This window comes from Gorilla gorilla, chromosome 6, assembly GCF_029281585.2.
Source record: "Gorilla gorilla gorilla isolate KB3781 chromosome 6, NHGRI_mGorGor1-v2.1_pri, whole genome shotgun sequence".
In the NCBI taxonomy this organism is placed as follows: Eukaryota; Metazoa; Chordata; class Mammalia; order Primates; family Hominidae; genus Gorilla; species Gorilla gorilla.
This window is the reverse complement of record NC_073230.2, coordinates 72,999,004-73,012,788: the sequence shown is the minus strand read 5'-3', so window position 1 is coordinate 73,012,788 and position 13,785 is coordinate 72,999,004.

Below are 13,785 nucleotides of genomic sequence, written 5' to 3'. Positions count from 1 at the left end.
TTTAACAGTAATGTATTCCCAAGGAAAAAATTCAGTCATTTAAAAAAAAAATCCAAGTTGGATTATATATCACTGCTTCAGTGAAATAAAGTTTTTCTTTATTAATAGACAATAATGGATGACCAAAAGAAATCATGCAGCTACAAAAAGCAAAAATCTGCTAATACGAAGAATAATTAATCACAATGAACATCTCCACATAAAATTCTAAATCACAAAAAATACTTTCTAATTTAGCCACCCATCAGCCTAAACATAAGGGTGCTTCTCCATAAACCAGAATCCAAAAAAATCTTAGGTAATTACTTTTTCTACCGCTTCTACTCGAGGTAGACACAAAGGAAGCTACGGCATGATTTCCACTCTGATCACATACTCTTTTTTGACTCTCCATGTCTAGTCCAATATACATAGTCTAGTGTATAGTAACTATTACAAGTATACCAAAATATAAATGGCTTCAAGGTATATATAACCTAAGGTTAAAACAAATTAGAATTCATATTATGATAATTAACATGGCACAGAGTTAAAGTATTTATTGTTAATAATTCACTTAGAATAATAGGCATGTTTAGCCTAAGTAACCGATGGCACAATATTTATATGTCTAGGAGGAATTCTTTTTATATTAGCTTTCAAAAGAGATAAGATCCTTTCCACATGGTTTGGGCTTACCCCTTTGACTGAGAGCATGCCACTTTTTACTAGATGTAAAAATGCCATAAAGGTCTAAGTCACAGGAAAGTAACACGGGTTGGCCACACCTGATTCTTTCCTAACTCTTACACCTTGAAGGCAGAAAGACTAGAATAAAACCCAAGCATTTGGATGTTACCAGAAATATCTATAATATTTCCTTTTGGAAACATAAATGAAAATTTTAGTATATACAACGTTTTGGGAAATTAAAAACAAAAGTATGCTAATTAAAATATTAACACTGTACTCAATAAATCATGTTTAGAGGGCTTTTTTTCAGTTTTTTCCCTTTTTATTTGTGGTGAGGAGTGGGGGAACAAGAGGACGCAGGACAAAGGGAAAAGAGAGAGGAAGAAAAATAAAAGTCTGAAAGGTAATACAGTAAAATGTAAATGGTGGCTACTCTGGGGATAGTACAACGAGGGTGAGATTTTTTTCTTAGTTTCTTATACTTCTGGGGGCTGCAAACTTCCTTCAACATGATTCTATTATTTTCATAATTTAAAAAGCATTATTCAGTGGCATCAGCAAAACGGCAAATTAAAAAGCTCGAAGACTCATTCCCTCACAGAAACCCCAAAAACAACCAGAAACTAGTTGAATTAACCTTACAGGACCTGTGAAAAACAGTCAAATGTCTATAGCAACAAAGCAAATGCCCAATTAAGAAAAAAAAAAAAACATGTAAAACTTTTGTGACATTTTTCTGTGATCTTGTCCCACCCCTTCTGCAGTTTATCTGGGTCTGGAGGAGGCAGCAAACCAACTCCCATTTCATTCTCTTCAAATGGGCGGGAAGAGTGCAGACCTAACTCGTAAAATTTTACCCTCTCTGGTCGGCCAGAAGGACTGCTTCCTGTTTACCTAACTGGCACCTCATCCGGTAAGAGAAGCAATGGGCGCCGTTTATGAAAGCTGCAAGGCTACACAATATGTTTACGCCATAAGGAACTAGAAAAAGAAGAGCAAACTAAACTCAAAGCTAGCAAAAACAAGAAAAAAATAAAGATTAGAGCAGAGATAAATAGAAGAGATTTTTAAGAGTAGAAATCGGGCCGAGCATGGCGACTCACGCCTGTAATCCCAGCATTTTGGGAGGCTGAGGAGGGTGGATCACCTGAGGTCAGGAGTTCAAGACCAGCCTGACAAACATGGTGAAACCCTGTCTCTACTAAAAATACAAAATTAGCTGGGTGTGGTGGTGCGTGCATGTAATCTCAGCTGCTTGGGAGGCTAAGGCAGAAGAATCGCTTGAACCCAGGAGGCGGAGGTTGCAGTGAGCCGAGATCGCGTCACTGCACTCCAGCCTGGGCAAGAAGAGTAAAACTCTGTCTCAAAAAAAAAGAAAGAAAGGAAGAAAGAAAAGAAAAGGAAAGAAACAAAGAAGAGAAAGAAAGAAAAAGAAAGAAAGAAAAGGAAAGAAAGAAGGAAAAGAAAGAGAGAGAGAGAAAGAAAGAAAGAAAGAAAAGAATAGAAATCAGCCGGGCTCAGTGGCTCATGCCTGTAATCCCAGCACTTCGGGAGGCTGAGATGGGCAGATCACGGGGTCAGGAGATTGAGACCATCCTGCCCAACATGGTGAAACCCCGTCTCTACTAAAAATACAAAAATTAGCTGGGCGTGGCGGCACGTGCCTATAATCCCAGCTACTCCGGAGGCTGAGGCAGGAAAATTGCTTGAACCCGGGAGGTGGAGGTTGCAGTGAGCCGAGATCGCACCACTGCACGTGCTCCAGCCTGGCGACAGGGCTAGACTCCGGCTCAAAACAAACAAACAAAATAGAAATCAAAACCAATTGGTAGTTCTTCAAAAGAATAAACGAAATTGACCACCCATAAACTAGATTCAGAATAAAAGAGAGACTCAAATTACTAAAATCAGAAATAAAAGTGGGGGCTGGGCATGGTGGCTGACGCCTGTAAACTTAGAATTTTGGGAGGCCGAGGTGGGGGGATGTTTTCAGCTCAGAAGTTCAAGACCGGCCTGGGCAACGTGGCAAAACCCTGTCTCTACTAAAAATACAAAAAAATTACCCGGTCGTGGTGGCACATGTCTGTAATCCTAGCTACTCAGGAGGCTGAAGCAAGAGAATTGCTTGAACCCGGGCGGCGGAGGCTGCAGTGAGCCGAGATCGCACCACTGCACTCCAGCCTGGGTGACAGAAAGAGACTCTGTCTCAAAAAAAAGAAATAAAAGTGGTTCATGATTTTCCTAGTTAAGGACTGGACTGTTTGCCACCACCCCACCCCCTGCTTTTTTGAGTAACTTCCCTTTTTGGAAACAGTGATGAAGGTTTCTCCCTTTACTCTAAACAGTGTGTACCTTGTAGTACTATCTGCCATCAAATTTCTAAATGCTTTCTGCTTTTTTAATACTCTTTAAAAAGTAGCAAATGCATAGTTATACTTTCAGTTAAGATTATATTTTTTCCCATTGGATTTTTTCTTTATCTTTTAAATTCTTAACATTGACTATGTGAAGTAATACGCTGTATACCCTGAACTCAGCTATGAGGTATTTAACATATCATGGGATATATAAATAAATTAACTTCCATCAATTCCTAGACTACTTACACTGAAATTATGGACCAAAGCTTTCTAATTCAATTCCCAAGTGGTATTAAAACCAAACTGTATTGTATTTCAAGAAATTTTATCCACGGTTACAAAAGTTTAAAAACTTATCAAACGTGGGAAAACTGCAATTTAAAGATAAATGATTAGGTTTCCTGTTTTTTTAAGACCAACTACAATGTGAACCATAACTACACTAACTGGGTGTTCTCTATCAAAGTCAACGCTGCAAACAACAAAGGGTATCATCTGGCCAAGAAAAAGATAATTTCTGATTCCAATTCAACACAGCTCCTGTGTAACAGGTGTTTCTCTAGTTCTCAGCTCCACATTTATGCTTGAGTTATTTCTATGCTAGTTGTAGTTTTCTTTTTAAGTTGCCTCTGGGCAAAGTAAACCTTTCATAACAGATTGAGAACTGTTCCATTTCCTCAACTCTAAGATACAATTTTGCCCCCCAATATTTCTAAAAACAAATGTCTCATAATCAAAATGTAATTGACTGTACTATTTAACCTCCCTCAAATCAAATTTGATTATATGTTTCAGAGTAGATCTTATCTTAGAATCAAGGAAGCAGGAAAATCAAAGCACTTCTTCCCCTAGAATTGAATTCAATTAGAAAAGCCAAATCAATAAGACATTAATTATTTTGTCCTATAATTGAGAACTTTATATTTAATTCTTAGAACAATTTATTCTGAACTAAAGGGATTTCTATTTCCTTCTAAATTGGAAGACCCAAAGAAACAGAAGCCTTTAACACAAACTTGGATGAGAAATAAGGAAAGTAACCAAGACCATCTCCCACCTTGAGGCTCATGAGGTGAAACAAAAGCTCCCGCTTGAGAGAGTTATATGCCACAGGGGAAATGACCCTCAAAGAGACAAGTTTCATTCAGAGTAAGGAGGCAGGAAAAATGGGTACCAAAAAGTAGTTGAAAACTCCGTCTGCTTTTTCTGGTTCTGTACATAAGGAGCTTGGAAGTTGCCACTCCATTCTAAGAAGTAAAAAACTGAACAGATCTCATCTTTAAGAGCAGTATCCAACCTTTAAGAGCAGTGAGGACACAAGGCAATGATCCAGCAATTGCTCTTCTTGATGTTTACCCAGCTAAGTTAAAAACTTAGATCCACACAAAGTCTTGCACACAGGTATTTGCAGCAGCTTTATTTATATTTGCCAAGATGTGGAAGCAATCACAATGTCCTTCAGTAGTCGAATGGATAAATACATTGTGGTACATCCAGGAAATGGAATATCACTCAGCACCAAAAAGAAATTAGCTAACAAGCCATGAAAAGACATGAACCAATGTATACTGGTAAGTGAAAGAAGCCAGTCCAGAAAGAGTACATACTGTATAATTCCATTACTATAATTCCATAATTATAGTGAGCAAGATACTTGCATTTTTGGTTTTCTTACATATCGAATTAGTATAAGAGTATGAACTATGAGGAATAAATTAGATAATATATGTGAAATCTAAGCACAGTGCCTGGTACACATTAAGTGCTCAATAAGTAGTTGCATTATTTCTGTGATTCATTGAAGGAAATTAGAAAGACTTGAAAGTTTGATATGACAGAAGCAAGAATATAAATAACAAAATTTTTAAAAACACTTAAGGCAAAAACTTGGAAACAATGGGAAGTTAGCAAATTCCACATTAAAAGACTAATAGGTCTTTTGGATATGGACAAATCAAGTGCTTAAAAAGTAAAATGATTTAAATAATATGCTTAATTGTCAAATATATACACAGAAATTTCTACCCTGAGAATAAACATATTTTTGAAACCTACGGAATACTTAAATAAGCTGATCCTATGTAAGGCTACACAGAAAAATAAATCAATACTGGAACCTACAGATCATATTCTCTGAAGGTAGTGAAATTAAAAATTAACAAAAAATAACGTAATCCATCTGCCTACTTACATATCTCTCTAACTCTTCTTATGTGAAAATTACTCAAATACAAACAAAATGAGTATTACACATAAGAAACTAAGATATGTGACTAAAGTATTCAGAGAAAAAACCATGCTTAAAATAAGCCTAAAGAAAATAACTCAACCATCAGTGTGGTTCTTGGTGAAACTGTAAACTGGTACAGCTTTTCTGAAGAATAATTTGGTAATCTATCAAAATTTAAATCCACATGCCTTTTGACCCAGGGTTTCACTTTCAGAAATGTATATTACAGAAGCATTTATATGTATGCCTAGAAATCCAAGGAACCTAAGCACTGTTTGTAACTATAAGCATCCATCTTCATTAATAGCTGACTGTATAAATCATGATAAAGATATTTTAGAATACCACATAATTGCAAAGAATATGCAGACAGGAATATATGTACAGTATATTCAGTGACAGGGAAAAACAGTCACAGAACAGTATGTATAGCACGGCACTGTTTACACACAAAAAAATTGACATGGGAATGCCTGGCGTATATAAAAGTATTTAAAAAATGGCAAAAGACTTGCACCAGTTTAATGCTTATCTCTAGAGACAGGACTGGAAATGAAGGCAGGAGAAAAAAGGAAACTCACCTTTTACTAAATGTCTTTAGAATTTAGTTTCTTAAAAATAAAAATGTATATTTTATAAATTTTTCTTTCTTTGGGAGGCTGAGGGGAGGGTAATAATAAAAGGGAATATACCAAGTTTCTAATAGTGTTTATTTCTAGATGGAAAAGGTAGTGAAACATTTAAATTTTCTTTCTTTGTATATCAGTTTTTCTACAAGAACCATAAATTATATAATATTTAATTTTAACTTTTAACTCTTTAAAGGGGTTGATAATATGTTATACTACAAAGAGGTCAAGAAGAATGCCTGAGAACAGGCTACCTGCAAATATAATGATTGGGAGTACTGGGATAAGAGTTAAGAGAAAAATGAGTATTGAGTCCAGTAAGATACTACAGAGCAAATGAAAGGGAAGCATCAGGCGCAGGTTACTGCAGATGCTGACAACTACAGATCCAGACGGCTGTACTGCAGGAATTCTCAATCTTGGCACTACTGACATTTTGGGTTGGACAATTCTTTATTGTGAGGAGTGTCTTGTTCGTTGAAGGATGCTTGGCAGCATCCCTGGCCTTCACCCATTAGATGCCAGTTAGCCTCCCTCCTCCCCAGCTGTGACAACCAAAAGTGCTTCCAGACATTGACAAATTTCCCCTGGGGAGCATTTTTCAAATTTTGAATCCCCAGATCATCTAGCACTGATACCACTATGCATGGAAAATAATGACAGTGACAGCCAGTAAGTTGTAAATTATTCTGTGTGCCAGTATTTTACAAGCATTGACTTAGTCAACCTTTATAATCCCATGAGATTGATACTACAGGTTGTGTATCACTTATCCAAAATGCTTGGGACCAGAAGCATTTTGGATTTGGGGCTTTTTCAAATTTTAGAATATTTGCATTGCTCATCAGTTCAGCATCCCTAATCTGAAAATCCAAAATCCAAAAATTGGTTCAATGAGCATTTCCTTTGAGTATGATGTCAGCATTCAAAGTTTCAAACTTCGGAGTATTTGAGATTTCAGATTTTTGGATTAGGGATATTCAGTCTGTATCATTATTGTTACCATTTGGAAACAAAATGAAATAACTTGCTGGTGCCAAATAGTTAATAAGGGGTAATGTCAGTATTTGACACTAGGCAGCATGTTCTACTGCCTTTCTAAATACCCACTCTCATTTATCCATTAAAGACTCTGTCCCCAAATTCCCAAGTACCTTCCTAATCTGGTTAACCAGGTTGGACCATATCTGACATGGGATATTTTACCAGTATCTTCATTAACAATAATACTTAATATTTTTATTCAATAACTATAAGAAAGACACTGAGCTAGGCACTTTACATGCATTCAATGACTGCAATAATTACAAAACTCTGCATAAGATTCTTTACACAATTTTACAGATAAGTAAGTAAACAAAACCTCTGAGAAGTAACTTGCCAATGACAAATATCTCTACCAAGTAGCAGAGCTACAGCTCAATCTGAATGGCAGATCTCATGTCCCTAATCATACTATACTTCCCAGACTCTGAGCAGATGAAAGGAACATGCTTCTTGACCTCTTTGTCCTGACCCACTTAGTCTTTTTTTTTTTTTTTTTTTTTGAGAAGAGTCTCACTCTGCCGCCCAGGTTGAAGTAAGTGGCACAATCACAGCTTACTGCAACTTCTGCCTGCTGGGCTCAAGTGATCCTCCCACCTCAGCCTCCCAAGTAGCTGAGACTACAGGTGCATGCCACCATGTCCAGCTAATACGTTTCTAAGAGATGAGGTCTCACTATGTTGTCCAGGCTGGTCTCAAACTCATGGATTCAAGCAATCCTCCCGCCTCAGCCTCCCAAAGTGCTGGGATTACATGTGTGAGCACCAGGGCCACTGCTTTTACTGCACTACCCACAATGAGTTTCAAATGGAAAAGTAAAGGATAAAGCAATTCAAAATTTAGAAGAGGAAGAAGAGAGAAACTAAGTTCAATAGCCTTTAATCTTGTCAGACTGAGTACTTCTACCTACCCCTAGTATCAAATCCCACATCTGTCCTGAAACTAAATCCTAACCTCTTTAGCAGGCTGAGAAAGAGGGAAAAAAGAACCTTTTACAAGATATGATAATAGATCTATGTCCTTTCAAGAATAACACTGATTCAGTGAATATTCTTCTAAAGTACGGTCAAAACCCATTGAGCAAGCTCATACAGATGAGATGTTTGTAGGTTATTGTATTGTCTTAATGATTCTATTATCATAACACAGAGGTTACCAAAATGTCATTCAAATAAGCCTGATAAAATGCAGTTTATTTCCCATAAGCAAAGTCACCTTACTCAAATCACTGTGACTGTATGACATTGCTATGGGAGCTCTAAAAGCGAACTATTGTGTAATGAGTGAGCAGTCCTTTTACTTGGTAGCAGAGGAAAACACAGCACCTGAGAAATATGAAAATAGTTTGGTAATACTATTCTTCCCTGGAAATTTTTCCTAAGAAGTACCCTGAAGGTGTAAATTAAGTGTATTCCCAATTTTTCTGTGCTTCCTTAAGTATCACATACCCTTAATCTATCTCATTTTTTTTTCAAAAGTACCAATAATTGTGAGAAAGTAGTTGTGTAACTTTGAAAAAGTCTAGGGGCAAAGGTTATAGTAGTCCATTAGAGCTTAAAATTTCCTTGAAATCTCTTATCTCAGTTCCATCAATAAATTCGTCTTGTGACCTTGGGCAAACCATAACTTCTGTGTGTCAGCGCCCTTATCTATGAAATGCAGATAACAGCAGTACCTACAACAACACAGAGTGGTTGTGAGGAATAAGTGATCTCATTGGAATCATACCTTGGCACAGTGGACACTTCAATATCAATAATAGGTAGTTGCAATGGAATATATTTTATTACTATTCATGTTTTTTCACAGATAAAGAAAGGACCCTAGTGTAACTACTAAGAATAAGGGTCAAAGGTGAAGTAGACAGCCTTAAGAAGGGAATAAACATTTGAAACAGGGATGCAGGGGGATGGAGTAGAAGAGTAAGGTTGGCAATTTATTGACACTAAAGGGTACTGGCCTCAAAATAAATAAAAAGGAATGTTGAAAGCAGTGAGGCTCTGCCTGAGTTGGGACATTAATATTAATTTCTACTCACATTTAGTAGATAATATTTACTTCCATAGCAAAATGTCAGATGGCCTATAATTACAAGACAAAATATAGCAGTCTTGTTCTAATAACCTCAAAGTGACTTATAACTACAATTGATCCTTGCTCACTGGCATTACTAAAGGGAGGAAGTAGTGTCATTAATGCAAAAGAATAGAGAACTATAATCAGTCCTATCAAATCAAACTCTACTTAAACACAAAATCTGTGGAAACAACCCAAATCCAGTGTACTTCTGCATTATTAAGAAAACATTTAAGAATAATAGAGTTCAGAATAATATATATACTGGCTTAAGAAAAAACTACTCAAGATAAAAAGACTATCTGTAACATTTCATATTTCTTCAAACTAATATTTTAATAAACACAATATTTTTTAATGTTCCAAGTTAATGTCTATTTCACATTTATTTTGACTTTGAAATGCACTGTACATGTTTTGCAACAATGTCGTTATCATTCCCTCATTTTACTGCAGCTTAAGGGTAAATAACTGGATTAAAAATTTCTTTGTTCTCATTAAAACAAAATATAATATTTACAATTTAAGGTGTTACTCTATGAAAATAATGAAACAAGAGTAACTAGAGTCAGTAATACAACACTGTACATTAAGCTAATAAGCAGGTTAAAATAACACATGTCTTTCTTATCTTTGAGGTCTCACTGATGAAAGCCATGTATTTCGTCACTCTTCAAGAATGTTAAATTTCAAGCCTAACAATAAAATATTCATCAAATATTTGTTCATAAGGTTTTGAAGAAAGTCGCAATAATATCTGTTTATAATAGCTAATGTCAGGTTTCTTCAGGTCTTTGGGATTGGGCTCCTACAGTATTTATAATAAAAGGATCTGAGAAGTCCTGCTTTAAAGATAATTGCTTATCTTTGCTTTACTCAGCATCTCAACTTTGTATCCATTTCTTATTAATCTCTAGATTTTCTGAGACTAAAAGTAGTAGTATCTGACACTTTATAAGTGATCATTAAATTTTTATCAAATAAATGAATGAGGAATGCAAAGATAAGATGTAGTCTTTGCCCTTAAAAAGTTTAGTATGGTAGAAGAAGTAAGATATGCAAACAAACAACGAACAAATAAACAAGGCAGAATTTTATCAAGACCATGAATGAGATACCCCAAAGAGAAAGAATTTCAGGAAACTGAGAAATCACACCAGCCTGGAAAGGAGGTCACATTTCAATGAGGCTTTGAAAGATGGAGTATCATTTCAATAAGCATTTCAACTTTCTGGGATATCTGCAGATACAAGGGGCCACTTTTACCATTTTGTAGCTATTGTATAGAAAAGAAAGCAAAGGATTTTTAGAAACAGAATCTTTAAGTCCTTTCAGAATGTTTTACCATGTTAGGGTTGAGGCAAGAGGAAAGCCTCAGAGGAGCTGGTGATAACATTGTGGAGCTTTTCTATCTTCTTCCTCTAACTCCTTCCTTCATTTTTCTCCTGGGTTTTGAAATCAATTTTGTTCAAATTCAAATCCTAGTTCAATCACATACAAGTATGTGACCTTGATCAAGATACTTACTCTATTAATTAAATGCACAGGGCTTGACATTTTAAAAAGCACCTCAAATGAAACCTATTATTAAGAGGTGAGACAGCAGCAAACTACGGTTCTTAACTAAAATACATATTAGTGTCATCCCAGGAGCTACTTCAAAATAGATGAATATTCCATCCTTGACCCAAAGCCCAGAATATCTAGGCAAGTGTTTCCAGGAATACTTTGAAGAAGCTTCCCAAAATGATTTGAAAGGTAGATAAAATTAAGAAATTCTTATGTTCATGTTGTCCTCTCCATAAAAAGAAAATTAAGAAATTCTAGTAAATAAAGGATGACATAGGGCAATATGCCAGATTACATCAACATTTAAAGGTGGCCCATAGGAAAGGATCCTAATAAAGCAGCTTCAACACAACCAGGCAAACCAGGAGGCAGAAGCGCAAAAAGTGAGGAAGAGTTTCAAGGAAAAATGGTCAATAATGCCAAATAAGTTAAAGAAAAATACAATCAGAATGCCTTTTACTGACCTTTAATAAAAGTAGTTTTGCATTAAGGGGAGAAGCCAAATGGTGATAAATTAAGTACTGGATGGGAAATTTAAAAGTAGAGGTTTATTTTTTCTTTGCATCTGGCTATAAAATGACGAAAAGATACCACACCAAGATGTTTTGCCAAGGGAGGGCGCTATTCTTTGTTTTACTTTTTAATAAACTTAATCTGGTGAAGATTTAATCTGTGAAGAACAATCCAGATCAGGCGTCCCCAACCCTCAGTCCGTGGCCTGTTAGGAACCGGGCCACACAGTAGGAGGTGAGTGGTGGTGAGCTTTACTGCTGGAGCTCCGCCTCCTGTCAGATCAGCGGCAGCATCAGACTCTCAAAGGAATGCAAACCCAGCTGTGCACTGCGCATGTGAGGGATCTAAGTTGCGTCCTCCTTATAAGAATCTAATGCCTCATGATCAGTTTCATCCTGAAACCATCCATCACCCATCCCCCGCCCCCACACACACACCCACACACACCCTGGCAGAAAAATTGTCTTCCATAAAACCAGTCCCTGGTGCCAAAAAACTGGGAGCCGCTAGTCTAGACTACATTAGATACCAATCATTTTCAAGGCATCCCATACATATATTGATCTGGAGTTTGCTATAAGACAATTTCATCTCCTCAAAATCTATTAGTATATCCTTTAACATACACACTGATGTACATGCTAACACTAAAAGGCAAGCTAAATAGGCTCTATATAACCTGGCCCTGCAATTATCTTAAAAGAAGTTTACTTATTCTAATTACTGTAATTGCACCAGCACTAAGAACTAAGTAACAATTGTGCTGTGTAGCTAGTAGCAAACATTCCAACCAGCGGCTCAATAATTACCTCATTTGCCAATTCAAACAGCTTTCACTTGCTACATGTCGGAGGCTGGGAAGCGCTAAGAGGTATGTTATGATCTTTCTTGCTATACTCAGAAATCAAAGCATTCCTTATACAACCCAGTTCAAGGGGACAGCTTCGTTTTTAAATCATCATGTTACCAGAGAAATCCTTGCAGCCTACTCAGAACATTTTCTTCATGATTAAGAAAATGATTATCCCAATTTTGTAGTAAAAGGTATTGCCTGACCTAGGTTAGGGTCTGCAGCGTTTCATAAGATATATACCAAGTTTCTGTAAGTTCTTTTGCTAAACTGAAAAGAGTTCAAATTGACAGTTTAGATACTGTCTCTGAGCTGTCCCTCAATGTTCCTCGAAATTCTTCCCATTACCTGAAATTCTAATTGATCATTCAATACACATTCTCCCTTAAAAATCAAGTATTTTTGTGAATACTGTTAGTCTTTCAGATCCTGGAATAAGACTTTCCCTCTAATTTCTATTTTGGGCCAGCATTAATTAAGAAAGAAAGAGTTTTAATTTGGAAGAAAATAGGGCTAGTCTTGAATTACATGAATCAGAAAAAGTAGATTTTGCAGAAACATAGCAAAGGGCTCTCTAAAAGTAGAGGGCAACTTACAGCTGGCCATAGGGCACGCTAGAGCATAAGTAAAGGAGAAATATCAGGAAAAGAGATATTATTTTACCTGGATATCTAATGGATAGAAGAGGGGAAGCAAGGTGTTGATTTATTCTTGATCAGGTAGCATGTTCTATAGAGTGGTTCTAAGAAGTGGCTTTCAAAGCAGAAGTGGGTAGGTTTTAACTGTTTGAATTAGATAACCTACAGATTCTTTTAAGTTCTTACTTTCTATAAATCTCATATACCAAAATATATCCCCTAAGGACCAGGGGTGAACTATATGAATCATGCCAGTGATTATGTGAATTATATCTCACTGATATTTCTTTTTTTATTATTATTATGCTTTAAGTTTTAGGGTACATGTGCACAACGTGCAGGTTAGTTACATATGTATACATGTGCCATGTTGGTGTGCTGCACCCATTAACTCGTCATTAACATTAGGTATATCTCCTAATGCTATCCCTCCCCCGACCCCACAACAGGCCCTGGTGTGTGATGTTCCCCTTCCTGTGTCCATGTGTTCTCATTGTTCAATTCCCACCTATGAGTGAGAATATGCGGTGTTTGGTTTTTTGTCCTTGCAATAGTTTGCTGAGAATGATGGTTTGAAGCTTCATCCATGTCACTACAAAGGGCATGAACTCATCATTTTTTATGGCTGCATAGTATTCCATGGTGTATATGTGTCACATTTTCTTAATCCTGTCTATCATTGTTGGACATTTGGCTTGGTTCCAAGTCTTTGTTATTGTGAATAGTGCTGCAATAAACATACGTGTGCATGTGTCTTTATAGCAGCATGATTTATAATCCTTTGGGTATATACCCAGTAATGGGATGGCGGGGTCAAATGGTATTTCTAGTTCTAGATCCCTGAGGAATCGTCACACTGACTTCCACAATGGTTGAACTAGTTTACAGTCCTACCAACAGTGTAAAAGTGTTCCTGTTTCTCCACATCCTCTCTAGCACCTGTTGTTTCCTGACTTTTTAATGACTGCCATTCTAACTGGTGTGAGGTGGTATCTCATTGTGGTTTTGATTTGCATTTCTCTGATGGCCAGTGATGACGAACATTTTTTCATGTGTCTGTTGGCTGCATAAATATCTTCTTTTCAGAAGTGTCTGTTCATATCCTTCACCCACTTGTTGATGGGGTTGTATGGTTTTTTCTTGTAAATTTGTTTGAGTTCATTGTAGATTCTGGATATTAGCCCTTTGTCAGATGAGTAGATTG